Below are 19,450 nucleotides of genomic sequence, written 5' to 3' on the forward strand. Positions count from 1 at the left end.
TACTTTGTTTTACTGTGTGTTATTCCGCGTGAATGTAAATCAATATAAACATTAGTTTTTACTTGGTGAATGAGCCACAGTTTCATGTGAATGTATTTGCAAGATTTATAAATCAATCCTAAGTTTTATTTCGAAGGCTCTAAGCTTTTACTTTGTTTTTTGCCATAAGTGAATTTTGTGTATTTATTAAGTCTCTGCAATAGCTTCGTGAAATCAAAGTCCGTGAAACTCAAGTTTGTGAAATAGCTCTGCGGTGAGTGAAGGTAGCTGCGTGAAATCAGCCCCGTAGTGCACAAAGCTAGCTTCGCGAGAGTCATAAACCTCTGCTCCTTTGCGAAAATTCTCTCCACGTAAGCTTTGTAAATTTTCTAAGATGGTATCAAAGCGGGTTAAATATTGTTAGTGTAAAAACAAGTGTTTTTACTAACAGTAAGAATTGTTTTGAAGGCAGATTGTTTTTAGCATATTTAGCAGCAAGTAGAAAGTTTTTTTTTTTTTACACTCAGAAATGGCAACGTCAAGCACAAGCTTTTCTAATCCTCAAATACCATAGTTTAATGGAAAAAATTATGATTGTTGGGCTATTACAATGAAGACCATGTTTTCTTCTCAAGACATTTGGGATTTGGTGGAGAATGGTTTTCAAGAACCGACAGATGCAGCAGCATACAATGCCTTATCTCAACAAGAAAGAGATTTGTTAAGGGATAGCAAGAAGAAGGATTCAAAAGCCTTGTTCTATATTTTTCAATCAGTTCATGAAAGTATTTTCCCAAGGGTTGTAGCAACAACGAAGTCCAAGCAAGCATGGGACACCCTCCAGACAGCCTACCAAGGCATGGCAAAAGTCAAGACAACAAAGCTGCAAATGTTGAGGAGAGATTTTGAAACACTTTGTATGAAAGAGTCTGAGAATATAGACACGTTTTTTACACATGTAAGTGGGTTCATTACTCAAATTAGGTCCCATGGTGAGACATTTGAGGAAAGAAGAATATTTGAGAAAGTTTTGAGAAATTTTCCAGCAAGGTTTGAGGCCATTTTTGTGGCCATAGAAGAGACAAAGGATCTCTCACAGTTCTTAGTGGATGAGCTTAATGCATCACTGATTTCTCATGAACATAGACTGAATAGAGCAGCAAGCTCCTCATTGGAGCATGCCTTCAAGACACAAGCATGATTTGGTCAAGGTCGAGGCAGAGGAAGATCATATGCTAGAGGAAGAGGAAGAAGCCCACACAGAGGTGGAAGAAGCAACCCTTCAAGCTCAAATGAAAGAGGTAGCAATCAAAATCCATGTCAAGGCCCAAGCCAAAACCAAGCACAAGGTCAGAGGTATGATAAATCTCAAGTCCAATGTGATTACTGTAAGAAGTATGGTCATTATGCAAATGAATGTAGAAAGAAGAAATATAACATTAGTAACAAACCAAGTCTAAATTTCACAAGAGAAAATCAGAACCATGATAGCATGTTTTTAGCTTGTAATGTAGCACAAGAAAAACATAGTGATATGTGGTATCTAGATTTAGGGTGTAGCAACCACATGTCAGGAAACATAGAATGTTTTCTGATCTAGATGAACATGTGAAATCTAAAGTGACATTAGGGACTGATAGCAAAGTCTCTGTCATGGGAAAATGAAGTGTTAATATTGTAACAAAGAAGGGGGAGAAGAAATACATCTCAGATATTTACTTTGTCCCCGGTCTAAAGCATAACCTCATGAGCGTTGGACAACTCGTGCAGAAAGGCTACAATGTTTTTTTTTAAAATGTTGTGCGCACAATTTTAGATAGACCTCCAAGGAGATAGCTGATTGCAAAGGTCCAGATGACAAACAATAGAATGTTTCCCCTAAAAATAATATCAGATTTGCAGAGAGAAGGTGCACAACTACAACTCTCGATGAACTCACAAGAAGACGAAAGAAAAGAGGCAATTGCCACACAAATAAACATTCAAGTAGAGATAAAAGATGAAAACTGGTTATGGCATTTACAGGGAAAATTTTAAGAACCACCCGAAAGTTATATGTATAATAAATTGGCGAATCCCCATGATACATAGGAAAAATGGGAGGCAACTTTATCAATAATATAATATGTATATATAATTTTTTTGGCGAATCTCTCACCAGATTATATTATCTTGTAAAGTCATGGCGAATCTTTCACTGAATTATAAAATCTTGTAAGGTCTTGGCAAATCTTTCACTGAATAATAAAACATTGTGAAGTCTTGGCATATGTTTTGTTAAAGTATGAAACCATATATGATAATAGGAAAACATATTCATTAAACTGTAATATACTAACATACATGTTTGGAAAAAAAACATAATTTTCTCTTCCTACAAACAATATTGCAAGTTTTAGTGGCCATGTTTGTCAAGGTTCTTACTTTACACTTTTTCATATCCTTCTATTAGTTTTGGTAATATTCCACAACAAATTTCTTGTAGGTGTTGATCTTGACCACCAGTTCTGTGAAGGTAGGAGAGATTAATCTTTTCTCTACCACTTTTGTCAAGCTATCAAATTTATTTCTTATTCCATAGACTCCAACTGTGAGATCAAAAAAACACATCAAGTTTGTTTACCCTAACACGCCAACAAGTAGCAAGCCCCAACTATATAATATAAGAAAGTAGTAGGTATCCCAAAGGCCTGAAGGGGATCTAATGGAAATAAGTGACCGAAGCCTTCCAATCAATATATAAATATATAAATGTAGATTTATTATTATTTTAATTAAAAATCTTCAATTAAATAATAAAATTTAATTACGTCTCTCCCAATCTAAATTGCTTATTAGCATAATTCACTACCTTCATACCTCTTGCATTTTTTAACAGCGTTGTAACATGTGGATTAATTTCCTTTTTGTTGCACAATCTCAGCCTTTTAGGACAATATGGTGCAGTGGCCCAACCCCTATAGATCATTATGACAAACTAAGAATAACATAGAAGATGAAAGGTTGTACAAACCAGCGTATTTTTCAAACAACTAATCCAACATCAATACCTTAACTTTTTCATGAAGATATCATATTGAGAACGTTTGAAAAATGGTGGGAGATCTGGGCAGCGACTATCTCTTTCTGCGAGGGTGATGGGGAAAGACTGATAAGATTTCACTGTTTTGAATTTTTTTTGTTAAATCAGAAAAACCAATATTAATGGAGATATTGGTATTTTTTACTAAATTTTGTGAAGTGACTAAATGTAGCTTTAACCATTCACCTTAAGATGTTTTTTACAATATAATTTCATAAGTCTATTTAATATCTTCATTATCATAAAAACCAACCTATATCCATCTTAACTCCACATCTACCACTCTTAGAGGGATGAAATCTATTTATCCTTCTCAGCACTTTGGTAGAGCCGGAATTAAGATGGATCTAAGATGATAGAATTCCCCTTTAAATAGTCTATGCTCACATGAATACCATGGTATTACCATGGGTCAATACCACGGGTTATCGTAAATGTGGAGCTTAAAAAATACTATTAGTAATTTATAAAAATTAATAAAATTAATAATTGATTTTTATTTTAACCAAGTTAAAATGTTTAAATGACATTAAATTACAAGATCCACTTTTACTCTTGATCTACCAAGCCCGGAGAGGGATCAAATATTTTTTCACTCTATGCTAGTTTGCATATCATGATATTTGATCCCTCTCTAGGCTTAGTAGATCCAGAGTAAAGATGGATCTATGTTGGTTTAATTCCCCCTTTAAATAGGCTACATTCCACGTGAATACCATGGGTCAATACCATGTGCCAGAAATTTTTATTAATACTAATATTAGGGTTAATGATGTTTTTCTACATGGTATTAATAGTAATTTGGCCCATATGCTTCAGCAAAATATAATGCATTTTTTGAGTGTTCTTAAATATAAGGTGACTTATGGAGTAAATATAAAAAAATGTTTTATTTATTTACCATACCTCTCATTTATTTATATTTTTATTAATTTACCATACCTCTTTTATAAATAGATTCACTTAAATAAAACCTCTATTTTGAGCCTTCTTAAATAGAAAGAGGGTTATGGACTAAATATAAAAAGAGGTTTTATTTATTTACCATACCTCTAGTTTATTTATATTTTTATTTATTTAGCATACCTTTGGAGTAAGTATAAAAAGAGGTTTTATTTATTTACCATACCTCCACTTTATTTATATTTTTATTTATTTACACCCTTGCGTGTTCGCAAATATAAGGTGACTTATGGAGCAAATATAAAAATATGTTTTATTTATTTACCATACCTCTCATTTATTTATATTTTTATTAATTTACCATACCTCTTTTATAAATATGGTATTTGGTCCATAGGATTCACTTAAATACAACCTCTTTTTTTAACCTTCTCTTTTATAAATATGGTATTTGGTCCATAGGATTCACTTAAATACAACCTCTTTTTTTAGCCTTCTTAAATAGAAAGAGGGTTGTGGACTAAATATAAAAAGAGTTTTTATTTATTTACCATACCTCTAGTTTATTTATATTTTTATTTATTTACCATACCTTTGGAGTAAGTATAAAAAGAGGTTTTCTTTTTTACCATACCTCCACTTTATTTATATTTTTATTTATTTACACCCTTACTTGTTCGTAAAGATAAGGTGACTTATGGAGTAAATATAAAAAAATGTTTTATTTATTTACCATACCTCTGGTTTATTTATATTTTTATTAATTTACCATATCTCTTTTATAAATAGATTCACTTAAATAAAACCTATTTTTTGAGCCTTCTTAAATAGGAAGAGGGTTATGGACTAAATATTAAAAAATGCTTTATTTGTTTACCATACCTCTAGTTTATTTATATTTTTATTTATTTACCATAACTTTGGAGTAAGTATAAAAAGAGATTTTTTTTATTTACCATACATGATGAATTCGTGAAGACAGGGAGCTAGGGAGCCATATATACCATGAATCCATGAAAATAGGGACCATATACATGATGAATCTAGAATTTGTGAAAAAAGGGGGCTGAATCTGTGAAAACAGGGAGCTGCCCTCCATTTGAAAATAAATTAACCTTCACCCTCCATTTCAAAACAAATCTAACCTCCCAAGGCCAAATCAACCCTCACAAACCACTCCCAAACCAGAAAAACCAAACTGTAAATCAGAAATATGGCGATTTTAATCTCCCAAACCAGGGGCAAATATCAAAATTCAGTGATTTTAAGGGAATACGATTTCCTAAAACCAGTGAATCGGGCCAAATGAAGGTTTGGTTAGTTTATCCACCCATTTTTTCTCTGGCTAAAATAAAAAAATTAATTATTTTTTAAATAAAATTCGGGCTAACTATATGAAAAGGGTTTTTAATAAAAAATTTGCCTTCTTAAAATGTAGAAACCCTCAAATTCCTCCTTTGGGCTATAATTTGCCCCTAAAATTTACCATGGGCATTCGAGATTTAGAGATCTCAACTTTGGGGGTTTGAATTTGCTGCATAGGAAAGGCATGGCGAAGGGTTTACCACTCATAGAAAAACCAGACATCATATGTGAAGGATGTATCTTGGGCAAGCGACATAGAGAGACATAGCTAGTAGGAAAATCAGTAAGGGAAAAGGCACCTTTGGAGATTGTCCACTCGGATTTATGTGGACCAATGTAGACACCATCAATTGGTGGCAGACACTATGTATTGACCTTCATAGATGACTACAAAAGGAAGACATGGGTCTTTCTCCTAAAACAGAAAAGTGAATTGTTTGAGCACTTTTAACAATACAAGGCTCTTTTTGAGAAGAAAATCGGGCATTACATCAAAGTCCTTAGGACTTACAGAGGTGGAGAATACATCTCAAATGTCTTCCTTCGATTTTGCAGGGAGCATGGAATTCACAAGAAATTTACAACAAGACATACACCGCAACAAAATGGCATGGCAGAAAGGAAGAATAGGACCATTATGGAGATGGAGAGGCATATTTTGAAGGTAAACCGTTTTCCAAATGACTATTGGGCTGAAGTTGTTGCTTGTCTAGCATATATCTTGAATAGATTTCTAACCAAAAGCGTCCATAACATAGTTCCCGAAGAGGCATGGAGTGGAAGAAAGCATAGTGTCACTCGCATGAGAGTTTTTGGATGTGTGGCTTATGCACATGTCCCGGATGAGTTGAGGAAGAAGTTGGAAAACAAGGGGGAGAAATGTATATGTGTTGGATACAATGATGAATCTAAAGCACACAAACTCTACAATCCATTAACCAAGAAGGTCATAATCAGCAGAGATGTGCATTTCATTGAAGAGGAAGCATGGGCTGGAAGTTTAGAAAACACAGTCAATGTCAGAGCATGCATACCACATGAGGACAAAGAGGAATTAACCGCAACAAGTAATTCCTCAATAGTGACTCCCTCTACTCCTATTCAAGCGCAGTAAAGTAGGAAGCAAGAAACACCATCAACAAATAATAGGATAGTTCCGTGCAGCCAAGTAAGTTCTTCTCCAAGCACACCACAAAACACGACACTAAGTGACATGTCAAGCCGATCTTCAGCAAGCACAAGAAGACCAAAGTTAAGAAATTTAAATAAAATTTATGAGCAAGATGAAGATGATAATAGCGCAGGTTTGAATTCCTTATTTTCTTTATTTTGTCATGTAGATGACCCAATCCGCTTTGAATATGCAGTCAAAGAAGAAAAATGGGTTGCGGAAATGGAGGAAGAAATAGAAGCAATAGAAAGGAATGACACATGGGAGTTAGTGAGCCTTCCGAAAGGAAAACATGTCATTGGAGTGAAGTGGGTCTATAAGACCAAAAGCAACATTGAGGGAAATATTGAGAGGCACAAAGCAAGACTAGTTGTCAAAGGATAGAAGCAGCAACATGGAAGAGATTATGCAGAAACGTTTGTGCCAGTCGCGTGGATGGAGACAGTGCACACAGTTGTGGCGATTTCCGCACAACATAAATGGACAGTGTATTAGATGGAAGTAAAATCAATGTTCTTGAATGGAGTGCTGAAAGAGGAAGAGTATGTTGCACAATCGCTTGGTTATGAAGTTGAAGGCCAAGAAGATAAAGTGTATCGGTTGAGGAAAGCTCTTTATGGATTGAAGCAAGCACCATGTGCATGGTACAACAGGATAGATGCCTACTTGTTGGACAATGGTTTCGACAAATGTGACGGTGAGCCTACTCTCTACATCAAAGTGAGCGAAGGTAAGATTTTCATTATCGTCTTATATGTAGATGATTTGATTTTTACAGGCAGTGATGATTTCCTCATCACTGATTTCAAACAAGTCATGAAGAGTGAATTTGAAATGATTGACTTGGGATTGTTAAGAATTTTTTTGGGCAATAGTAGTGAAGCAAACATAAAATGGCATTTTTATCTCTCAAGCAAAGTATGTGGCAGAAATTTTGGAGAGGTTTAAAATGTAGAACAGCAAGTGCGCACCAACTCCACCTGCCATAGGGTTGAAGTTGAGCAAAGAAGATTGCAGCAGCAATCTCAATCCAACATTATACAAAAGCATGATAGGCAGCTTGATGTATTTGACCGCCACTAGGCCGGATATAATGTATGCAGTAAGTTTGGTGTCAAGGTTCATGGAGACACCTAAGGAGACACATTGCCAAGCAATGAAAAAGATTCTAAGGTATGTTAATGGGACAAAATAGTATGGCGTTTTGTACACAACAACAGGTGATTTGATGCTGGTTGGTTACACTGACAGTGATTGGGCAGGCAGTGTCGATGACAGAAAGAGCACGTCAGGGTATCTTTTTCATTTGGGTTCTAGACCCATTTCATGGGCCTCCAAGAAGTAGCCAATAGTGTCACTGTCAACAATATAAGTTGAATATGTCGTAGCAATAGCAGCAACGTGTTATGCATTTTGGATGAGAAGGATGTTGAAGGATCTTCGTCATGACCAAGAGGGAGCGACAACTATTTTTTGTGAAAACACCTCAGCAATTGCATTGTCAAAGAATTTTGTCTTCCACAAAAGGACCAAGCATATTGATGCTAAATATAATTTTATTAGAGAGTTGATTAACAATGATGAAATTGTGTTGCAGCACTGAAGGTCACAGGAACAATTTGTTGATATTTTTACAAAGCCATTGGCATCTGAAAGTTTTGTTTATCTTAGAAATTGTTTTAGAATTGTTAATGGCGGAAATTGTGATTAATGGGGAGTGTTGGAAATAATAATCCCAACCATGCCTCGACTTTGGCGTCCTATAGGACGTATTTTGGATTTTAGAACGTATTTGATAGTTGCTGAAAAATTTTCACCGTCATATTTGACGTGTGTTATAATAGGTAAACTGTCAAAATGACTTCCAATTTCAAAGTTAAACCATCAAAATATATAATACCTTAAGTGCCAGTAAAGATAGCCTACAGTAAAATATTATGATACCTCATTCCAGGAAACGATTGGTACAAATTACATTACATTAACTTTATGTCAATAGATTGGTGAGAACACCAAATGCTGACATTTTAACACTGTATTTATGCTCCTATTTATTAGGATACCAAACCCCTATGAACGGAAAATGGTTGGTATATGTCTGTAATTAGTATTATTTTTCCCTTTTTGTTATCAGATTCTCATTCTGAACTTTTGGGGTTCAAGAGCTTGTTTAGTTATCATCAACTAATATTGGATTTCAATTTGATCTGGAATGTGCACAGAAGTAGTAAGTTCATAGTTCCATCCTTCTATGCATCCTTGCCACCTTGCGCAGGAAATGGGCTGCTGAAGAAAGCTTATGAGCTCTCTGTGCTCTGCGATGCTAAAGTGGGACTTTTAATTTTCTCCTCAATAGGTAAGTTATACGAATTCACTAATCCCAAGTGTGTGCTGGATGAGTATTTTCCCAAACTATTAGATTTCCATCATGCATAATTCTTTGGAATGTTTGACTTCCCTTTTATTCGCTAGACTATTAATGTGTATTTCCTTAGACTGAATGTTTGATTTCTCTTTATTATTTCTCAGCCTCTATTTACATAAAGTAATGAAAGCGTTTTAGGGATAATTGTAAAGGGATATACTCTTGGAAAGTCTCGGCCATTATTTTGGATATAACATGAATGCGCAGTTAGATACATGTTTGATTATCGTTAGATATATTTTTGATTATCCTTTCACAGTTCCGCATAAATGGTTCACCATTTTTTCACGTTCGATTGGAGTGAAAATTTTGGGCTTAACTGTCTAGTGTTGATTGGTTAAAGGTCAAAGGCATTGGCTTTTGTTATGGACTTGTAAAGCTTTAGGTTGATGATACTTCAGAACTGAAATAAACATTTTGGAATTTACAATTATGTGGTCATTGGGCCAAGTTCCAATGGTTTCTATGCCGAAGAAGGCTTTCCTTGCCCTATAACTTGAATAGATTTATATTGGGGTTTCAAAGCAATAGAAATTTATAACTCCTTAGTATCTATTTATTTAATTTCTCGATTAGCAATGTGTGTGGGGAAAATATTCAATGCACTCAACATCTATGAAAATGAGGTATTTCTCTTAACTAAATAGAGATTGTAGTTTTTAGTTGGTAGAGGTCGCAGTTTTTAGTTGGCATCTTGCATTTTATGAAATAGTTTGGAAAGTGGTTCTCTAATTAGGGAGATTGACATTTCCAAATTTACTTAGAACGTAAAATGAAGGGCATAGAAAATGTAAAAACATCATGAAATTTTTGTTTGATGGGCAAAAGGGGTTTGAAATTCCAGGCCTGATCCCAACCACCGCAATAAATAGTCTAACAGCAGCCATACCTGTCAGACGTATTTTTGCAAGTTGTGTCTCTGTTTGAAGATGGAAGGACTAAATCCAGGGGCGAACCATTATGAAACGCAACAAGGAATTTAAAAAATTTAATGTATTTTGGTAAATATATATGGGCAAGTATTTACTACGCTAATATTGCCGACACCCACAAATGCCCGATTCTGATCACACTCAACAACAACATCATATTAATTATGTTTTCTTTGTCATGAATTAAATGTAAAATTGTATGTTGAGTTAAACATTAATGTAAAATTCATTTTGACAGGTTAGAGAGAGTAAGAGGGTAAGAGAGAAAAAGAGTGCAAATCTTTGGGGAGAAAATGGCGGAGCAAATTTTGGTGTGTGGGTGAAAACAACAGTTACTGTGTTTTACTGTGTGTTATTTTGCATGAATGTAAATCAGTGTAAACCTTAGTTTTTACTTGGTGAATGAGCCCCAGTCTCATGTGAATGTATTTGCAAGATTTATAAATCAATCCTAAGTTTTATTTGTGAGGCTCCAAGATTTTACTTTGTTTTTTGCCATAAGTGAATTATGTGTATTTATTAAGTCCCTGCAATAGGTCCACGAAATTCGAGTCTGTGAAATAGCTCTGGAGTGTGCAAAGGTAGTTGTGTGAAATCAGTGCCGCGGTGCATGAAAGTAACTTCGCGAGATTCATAGACCCCATATTGGTTTCAGTGAAATCAGTGCCGCGGTGCATGAAAGTAACTTCGCGAGAGTCATAGACCTCATATTGGTTTCAAATTAGAGATCATTAGAGATTTCTGTGTTAGATATGTGGTAAAGACAGTGAACCTGTTACATTCGGAATCACATTTACTAACAGTAAGCCAAAAAAAAAAAAAAATTGTACTTCAGACATTTAAAGTTATGGCATGAAATCTGTTGGGGTGGAAATGACAAGACAACCACGAAATCATTTGCTAATAATACTCTCAGAACAAGAAAAATGCATGTATCAAATCCTCATATGCTTCGATACATTCGGAGAATTATGATATTTTTTTATGTGTATAGGAACAAATCATGCAGCAGTGAACAAATCGAATTGTTTGACTATAAAGACAAAGCTTCACATAGGTTGTCTTCAATATTTCAGAGTGCTAATAGCAAATGGCACATGCATTTCCTTTAATTTAGATTGTATCCATTTATATGTAAACTGCATAAGAGTTTAATAAAGATTAGAAATAACTAACATATTTTAACCCTTTCCCTTTAATTAATATTGCTAGGACATATGAATCTATGTTTTAGCTAACATTAACTAAGAAATGTTGTTTTACTTCTACTTGTTAGTGCATGTTGTTTTTAGTTCTATATTATATAATTTTTTTTTCACGTTACTCCTAACACTATATTAGTTGTTCATCTCATTCTTATTTTGCAAAAAAAATATACCTTTGTTTCCTTTCATCCCTTTTTTAATTATTAGAAAAGATTCAACAACTATGATGGTCTCTTTTATCTTTTCTATTATTTCTTCTATTATAGTTATGATAGCTTTTACATACCAAGTTTAATCTCCATCATGTCTGGCCCACAAAGCTACTCTTTCATAAATACTTATTCAACATCACAATCCAATTCAACGACTACTATACTCTGATTCATGTGTTCAACAATTTCCATTCCTAGATTTCTCTTATATTTATTTGTTGCAAACATATTTTCAATTTCATTTTAAACTTCAATTTCATCATTCACATGAGTATTTGCATAGTGGACTTCACTTTATTCACCATATTCACGAATTGCATCTCCTACAATGTCCCAAACTTTTTTTGCACTTTCCTTAACAAAATTCTCTATAGTGTTTAAGACAATTGCACTCTTCATGTCTTCATATCTTGTATATCTTATTTTCCATAAATATGCTCTTCATAGTTTTTTCAATTATATTTGGAATACTAAAATATACTATTTTTTTCTCGTTACAATAGTTTCTTTATCCATTACAATTTTCTATGACTTAGCTTGATGTTGATCAATAATATAAATGCATGCAATTTTTGGGAAAATGTCATCCAAACTTTGTTGCTGAATGAAAATAAGCATTTTCACATCATTCTTATCATTCGTTCTAAGCTGATCATTCTGATACTAGAATATCATTTTGATATTAAAACATCAATTCATATACTCCCTAAATTGAAGATTATTCAAACCCATTGATATCTTTAGTTAGTAGTGAAGCTCTCATATTAATACCTCAAAAGTAATACTTTTCTATCAAGAAAATAGGAAGTGGTTACATACCAGAACAATCCATACTAACAACTCTTAAGAGATCTCAGTCACCTTATTTAATAGAAAACTCAATCACCTTAATGATTTTACCTTTTAATTTTTTTTATTTTTATTTTCTCCTTTTTTATCCTTTTATCTTTTTTCTAAATTCTTAATCACCCTTTTGTTTTAAATTTTTTACTCCCTGATGATTAAAAACCACTTTAATAGTCCACTTAGGAAGCATCCCTACTCTCAGCAGGTCTATTCTTCTGGAATTATATCCTTTTTATGGATAAGTAGGAAAATATCACTGGTATTGCAGTGAAACACGCAAATGACTCTCAATAATATATGCTCGAATTAATGGAGAATTGAAAAATTATTAGACACAAATCCTCTTAGATGGAACATCTATAAGGATTTTAATCTCTCACATTCTTGCTAATTCTTTCCCAAATTTACATTGTACTCATTTACGTGTAAACAACATAAAAACTGTTTGATGCCTCGGAGTAATTAATACATTCAAACAATTTTTCTACATGTGATTTTACTAAATAAAAATTTCATTAGTGTGTATAATAATTTCTCACTAGGTAGGGTATACAAGGTGAGAGTTTGAAGGTATTTGCATGCAATTTCAGTACCTCGCAGGCTCTCTCAAATTTACACTGTACTCATTTACATATAAACTACATAAAATTTGTATGATGCCTTGGAGTAATTAATACATCCAAACAATTTTTCTACATGTGATTTTACTAAATAAAAATTTCATTAGTGTCTATAATAATTTCTCACTAGGTAGGGTAGACAAGGCAAGACTTTGAAAGTATTTGCATGCAATTTCAGTACCTCGTAGGCTCTCTACTTGGTTTTGTCAGTGCAACTGGCTTGTTGAAGCATACACAGTTTAGACACAGCTCCACACTAAAGCATCTCCCAAAGAATAGAAGCATATGAAGAATAGATGCATAGTGACCAAAGGATTCGCACTACTTTCTTAGTGGCAATCACTGAAATCCTTAAAATCTTCTTTGAGACTATAGCAATAGCCATGGCCTGATCAGCCATGGCATCCCTTCCTTCTACATAGTCCACAAGCATGTCCAACAAATCTAACATCTTTTCACACTTGGAGCCCTCAGCTTCTAGAAGTAATTCAATTAGATAAAATACAACGACTGCCTCGATTGCCATTTATATGATCTTTTTGGATTTTTTAAAAATTGCTATAAGAACAGTCAAGGCTGCCATGGTGGCCTGATGGCAAACTTCAAGGGTTATGATTTCTAAGATCCCTCAGAAAATATCAATCATGTTGGAAATAATAATCCCAACCACCGCAATAAACAACCTGACAACAGCCATACATGTCAGACATTTTTTGCAGGTTGCGTCTTAGCGTGAAAATAGAAGGTTTGAAGTTAGGGAAGATCAAATGCTAGAGGAAGAGGAAGAAGCCCACACATAGGTGGAAGAAGCAGCCCTTTAAGCTCAAATGGAAGAGGCATCAATCAAAATCCAAGTCAAGGCCCAAGCCAAAAATCAAGCACAAGGTGAGAGTTATGATAAATCTCAAGTTCAATGTCATTACTGTAAGAAGTATGGTCATTATGCAAATGAATGTAGAAAGAAGCAATATGACATTAGTAACAAACCAAGTGTAAATTTCACAAGAGAAAATCAGAGCTATGATAGCATGTTTCTAGCTTGTAATGTAGCACAAGAAAAACAAAGTGATATATGGTATCTAGATTCAGGGTGTAGCAACCACATGTTAGTAAATATAGAATTGTTTTCTGATCTAGATGAAAGTGTGAAATATGAAGTGACATTAGGGAATGATAGAAAAGTCTCTGTCATGGGAAAAGGAAGAGTTAATATCCTAACAAAGAAGGGGGAGAAGAAATACATCTCAGATGTTTACTTTGTCCCTAGTTTGAAACATGATCTCATGAGCGTTGGACAACTCATGCAAAAAGGCTACAATGTCTTCTTCAATAATGATGTGTGCACAATTTTGGATAGGCCTCCAAGCATACAATTGATTGCAAAGGTTCATATGACAGACAATAGAATGTTTCCCCTAAAAATAATATCGGATTTGTAGAAAGAAGGTGCACATGCACAACTATCTATGAGCTCACAAGAAAATGAAAGAAAAGGGGCAGCTGTCACACAAGTAAACTTTCAAGCAGAGGTAAAAGATGAAAACTGGTTATGGCACTTGAGATTTGGACATATCATCTTTGGATGTTTGAATATGCTGCATAGGAAAGGCATGGTGAAGGGTTTACCACTCATAGAAAAACCAGACAACATATGTGAAGGATGTATCTTGGGAAAGCAACATAGAGAGACATTTCTAGCAGGAAAGTCAGTGAGGGAAAAGGAACCTTTGGAGATTGTCCACTCAGACTTATGTGGACCAATGCAAACACCATCAATTGGTGGCAGTCACTATGTATTGACCTTCATAGATGACTACACAAGGAAGACATGGGTCTTTCTCCTAAAACAGAAAAGTGAAGTGTTTGAGCGCTTTCACCAATACAAGGCTCTTGTTGAAAAGTAAAGTGGACATTATATCAAAGTCCTTAGGACTGACAGAGGTGGTGAATACATCTCAAATGATTTCCTTCGTTTTTGTAGGGAGCATGGAATTCACAAGCAATTTACAACAAGATATACACCGCAGCAAAATGGTGTGGCAGAAAGGAAGAATAGGACCATTATGGAGATGGCAAGGAAGGCAAAGTATTTGCCAAATAACTATTGGGCTGAAGCTATCACTTGTGTAGCATATATCTTGAATAGATGTCCGACCAAAAGCGTCCAGAACATCGTTCCAGAAGGGGCATGGAGTGGAAGAAAACAAAATGTCACTCACATGAAGGTTTTTGGATGTGTGGCTTATGCACATGTCCCGGATGAGTTGAGAAAGAAGTTGGACAGCAAGGGGGAGAAATGCATATTTGTTGGATACAGTAATGAATCCAAGGCATAAAAACTCTACAAACCATTAACCAAGAAAGTCATAATCAGTAGAGATATGTAGTTCATAGAAGAGGAAGCATGGGATGGAAGTTTTGAAAAGACAGTCAATGTCAAAGCATGCATACCAAATGAGGACAAAGAGGAATTAATGACAGCAAGTAATTCCTCAACTCTGATTCCCTCTACTCCTATTCAAGCACAATAAAGCAGGCAGCAAGCAATGCCATCAACAAATAATATGACAGTTTCGCATAGCCAAGCAAGTGCTTCTCCAAGCACACCGTGAAGTGCAACACCAAGTGACATATCAAGTCCATCTTTAGCAAGCACAAGAAGGCCAAAATTCATAAATTTAAATGAAATTTATGAGCAAGATGAAGTTGATAGTGGCGTAGATTTGAATTCCTTATTTGCATTATTTTGCCATGTAGATGACCCAACCCACTTTGAAGATGCAATCAAAGAAGAAAAAGGGGTTGCGGTAATGGAGGAAAAAATAGAACCAATAGAAAGGAATGACACATGGGAGTTAGTGAGCCTTCCGAAAGGAAAACATGTCATTGGAGTGAAGTGGGCCTATAAGAACAAAAGCAACATTGAGGGAAAGATTGAAAGGCACAAAGCAAGGCTAGTTGTCAAAGGATAGAAGCAGTAGCATGGAAGAGATTATGCAGAGACGTTCGCGCCAGTCGCGCGGATGGAGACATCACGCGCAATTGTGGTGATTGCTGTGCAACATAAATGGATAATGTATTAGATGGACGTAAAGTCAACGTTTTTGAATGGAGGGCTGAAAGAGGAAGTGTATGTCGCGCAACCGCCCGGTTATGAGATTGAAGGATAAGAAGACAAAGTATATCGGTTGAAGAATTCTCTTTATGGATTGAAGCAAGCACCGTGCGCATGGTACAATAGGATAGATGCTTACTTGTTGAACAATGGTTTCGACAAATGTGACGATGAGCCTACTCTCTACATCAAAGAGAGCAAAGGTAAGATTCTCATTGTCATCTTATATGTGGTCGGTTTGATCTTTACAGGCAGTGATGATTTTCTCATCGCTGATTTTAAACAAGTAATGAAGAGTGAGTTTGAAATGATTGACTTGGGATTGCTAAGATATTTTTTGTGCATAGAAGTGAAGCAAACAAAAAATGGCATTTACAACTCTCAAGCAACGTATGTGGTAGAAATTTTGGAGAGGTTTAAAATGCAGAACAACAAATCCGCACCAAATCCAACTGTCATAGGGTTGAAGTTGAGCAAAGAAGATTGTAGCAACAATGTCAATCTGACATTATACAAAAGCATGATAGGCAGCCTGATGTATTTGACCACCACTAGGCCAGATATAATGTATGTAGTAAGTTTGGTGTCAAGGTTCATGGAGACACCCAAGGAGACACATTGGCAAGTAGCGAAAAGGATTCTGAGGTATGTCAATGGGACAAAACAGTATGGTGTTTTGTACACAGCAACCAGTGATTTCACGCTGGTTGGTTACACTGACAGTGATTGGGCAGGCAGTTTCAATGATAGAAAGAGCACGTCAGGATATGTTTTTCATTTGGGTTATGAAGAAATTTCATGGGCTTCCAAGAAACAGCCAATAGTGTCACTGTCAACAGCAGAAGTTGAATATGTCGTAGCAGCAAAGCAGCATGTCAGGCAGTTTGGATGAGAAGGATGTTGAGGGATCTTCGTCTTGACCAAGAGGGCGCGACAACTATTTTTTGCGACAACACCTCAACAATTGCATTGTCAAAGGATCCTGTCTTTCACAAAAGGACCAAGCATATTGATGCTAAATATCATTTTATTAGAGATTTGATTAACAATGATGAAATTGTGTTGCAGCACTGCAGGTCACAGGAACAACTTGTTGATATTTTCACAAAGCCATTGGCAAGAGAAAATTTTGTTTATCTCAGAAACTGTTTGGGAATTGTCAATGGCGGTAGTTGTGATTAAGGGGGAGTGTTGGAAATAATAATCCCAACCACCGAAATAAACATCCTGATAGCCATACATGTCAGACACTTTTGCATCCATACATGTCAGACATTTTTGCAGGTTGCGTCTCAGCGTGAAGATAGAAGGTCTGAAGTCAGACGCGAACCATTCAGAAACCCAACAAAGGCATTTAAAGAATTTATGTACTTAGGTAAACAGATATGAGCAAGCATTAATTCAACAACCTTGCCCGCACTCCAGAAACACCTACGCGACTCTGATCACACTCAACAACAACATCAAAATTAATTTCACTCTATCATGAATTAAATGTAAAATTGTATGTTGAGTTAAATATGAGTGTAAATTTCATTTTGACAACAAGGGTAGAGAGGTTAGAGAGAGTAAGAGGTAAAGAAAAGAGCGCAAGTCTCTCTGGAGAAAATGGTGGAGCAATTTTCGATGGGTGCGTGAAAAAAACAGTTACTCTGTTTTATTTTGTGTTACTCTGCGTAAGTTTAAATCTCTGTAAAATTTTATTTTTCTTGGTGAATGATCCACAATCTCATGTAAATGTAATTTTCATGTTTAAGAAATGAATACTAAGTTTTACTGTGTTGATCCAAACTTATCTTATTATTTTTGCTGTGAGTATTCATTAGTCTCTGGAATAGTTCCGAGGTGGGCAAAATTCAAGTCCCGGAAATTACCCTCGTGGTGCGCAAAGTTAGCTCCGCGAAATTTGCTTCGTGGTGGGCGAACCTAGTTTCGGGAAACTCACAACTCTCTGCGTCTCCCCTCCGCGAAAATGAAAATTAAATTCGCCAAGTATTTCTAACAAATCCTTTCCCTGGCAATAAATTCCCAATCACATACCCAAGTTGAAACCTTCTGCAATAAAATGGCCGTGTGAATTCTAGTTTCTTTATCTCCTTTATGTAAGATCAAGGCCATCGACCTAATGCTTGTTGCCTCTTCCAGGGACTTGGCATTTTCCTGGCTCATAGGAAGCACATGCAAAATTCCCAAGGTCTCTTCACACATCCTGAACTTTTCATTGTCAATCTCTTCACAGCAAGAGGAGTTGATCAGAGAGACCAGAACATGACTTGTAGAAAACCCAGTAATGCACCGTCTGTTTGCGTGACTCTCCTGCGCAAGGCACCGTAATCTCTTCAGTGCACTAATTCCCTCGAATGATGGAGATTTGAGTGCGGCTTGAAGTATCTTGGACACTTCATTGGAGTCCACGGTTGGCCTGGGCGAGGGGATTTCCTCTACACCATTCGAGCTGTTGGGAACGCACCATCCCTTAATGAGGCGACGCAGCATGTGATTGGGTGTTAATTCGAAATTCTGCAGCGGCTGCATGGTAACAGGACATATATTCTTCTTGCATGAAAAAATCCAGTGCTCTATGCTTTCTCGATCGTAGGTCATGCCTGTGCAAATAGTTACCGGATCTCTCATCAGATCCATTGATATGGGGCACCTAAAGTATGAAGGCACCTCCACCTCCAAACAATCTTGCGCTGAATTCATGCCAAGAATGACAGAAGACAATGATTGATTATTGAAGCTATAACAGATGAAGGCTGGGGTCAATGCACATAGAGAACAAATTTCCTAGATCTAGTACACAGAAGGGCATGCTCAGTACTAATAACACAGGCACTCAGAGGTTAGAATATCACTAAAGCTAATGATGTGTGAACATATAGGTAGTGTCCGCAAACTAAATAGTTGACTTATCTCTATAACGCGTGGTTGGGTTCTAAATCAACGCATTCACAAGCTTGTAGAGTCTGGCGACTCGTGTCGCTATTCTCAATGTCAACGCAATTGCATTCTTTCCAAGGTCGTTCTACAAGCTGTTGAAATATAATTTCAACTGCAACAAACTGTTTTTCTTTACCTTTGCGATGCGATGAGATCGCAGATCGCAAATCGCATGCATGCTTGGAGCCTCCGTCTGTTCACTTGATTTCTCCGATTGCGATGGTGCGATGCGATCCGATCGCATATCGCAGATCGCACCATATGTTTGTGCTCCATTTTTTTTCGTTCCGCCAAATGCGATTTCGCGATGCGATCAAATCGCAAATCGCAAATCGCATATTTTAATGGTTGAAGTACAGGCCTGCAAAATGAATTTGACGTGAAGTAAAAGTTTCTTTTACCGCCAGTTTTGTCAGTAAAACAGTAAATGTAATTTACTGTGGGTTGGTAAGTTTTGGTAAGGATTTTAATTTTATAGTTTTTTATTTTTCACGGGAGTTTTGTCTTAGGGCATAAGTAAAACAATATGTAATTTTTATGTTGTTCTATGTGTGTATGGAAGCAATGAAATGCACAACAGTGCGATGAAAAAGGGGAAAGAACGCAGCAGCGTAAATGAAAATTTACACACCATTGAATCTTTGAGAAACAA

General features: G+C 35.8%; 1 pseudogene; it reads right to left on the minus strand.

The window, feature by feature from the left end:
• Positions 1–17,853: 17,853 nt before the first annotated feature.
• On the minus strand, positions 17,854–18,498 carry LOC149155301 (E3 ubiquitin-protein ligase PUB23 pseudogene; annotated as a pseudogene).
• Positions 18,499–19,450: the final 952 nt, after the last annotated feature.

The sequence above is a fragment of the Pinus tabuliformis genome, chromosome 9 (assembly GCF_031772625.1).
Source record: "Pinus tabuliformis cultivar Carrire ecotype Pingquan chromosome 9, CPIR1, whole genome shotgun sequence".
NCBI lineage: Eukaryota > Viridiplantae > Streptophyta > Pinopsida > Pinales > Pinaceae > Pinus > Pinus tabuliformis.